The sequence below is a fragment of the Nanorana parkeri genome, unplaced genomic scaffold (assembly GCF_000935625.1).
Source record: "Nanorana parkeri isolate BGI_ZX_2015 unplaced genomic scaffold, ASM93562v1 scaffold706, whole genome shotgun sequence".
NCBI lineage: Eukaryota > Metazoa > Chordata > Amphibia > Anura > Dicroglossidae > Nanorana > Nanorana parkeri.
In genome coordinates, this window is record NW_017306974.1 from 6,791 (window position 1) to 7,321 (window position 531).

The following is a 531-nucleotide window of genomic DNA, read 5'->3' on the forward strand; positions in this document are numbered from 1 at the left end:
TTGAATGAGCGTTGGCAAAGCTTTCGACACCCTGCCCACTTTGGGTAACCACAAGTGATCCTTGTCCCTGGTAAAGCCTGTTCTGTCAGCGAGGAGTATTGGTGCTGCCTTGGCTAAGCCCAGACAGCTTGGCTGCCTTTTTCAAATGCCTGGAGCATTGGAGTGCTTTGTAAAGTGGGTTTTGCTGTGTCACAAAAGCTTGGGGATGCGTTGGCCGGGAATCGAACCCAGGTCAACTGCTTGGAAGGCAGCTATGCTCACCACTATACCACCAACACAAGTATGGCTGCTTTTGTTTTCTGAAATGCGTGGCCAAGAGCAAACTTCAAACTGATTCTGGCATCAACACCTTCCAATTCCAACTTGGTGCAATAGCAATTCACCAGTGCCAACGCTAGCCGTAAATATTGACCTTTGATTGAGAGAGTGAGGAGATGAAGGAAATAGACGTGGTTTAAGTGTGCTGTGTACATGAAAAAAAAGAGAGAGTTAATGTATGGCGGGAGAGATCTGGCATGATTTTGATGGTAG

General features: G+C 47.1%; 1 non-coding gene across 1 annotated transcript; it reads right to left on the reverse strand.

Annotated features, from left to right (window-relative positions):
- Positions 1–206: 206 nt before the first annotated feature.
- On the reverse strand, positions 207–278 carry TRNAG-UCC. Its single transcript has one exon. It is a non-coding gene; the product is annotated as a tRNA-Gly (tRNA).
- Between the last annotated feature and the right edge of the window lie 253 nt (positions 279–531).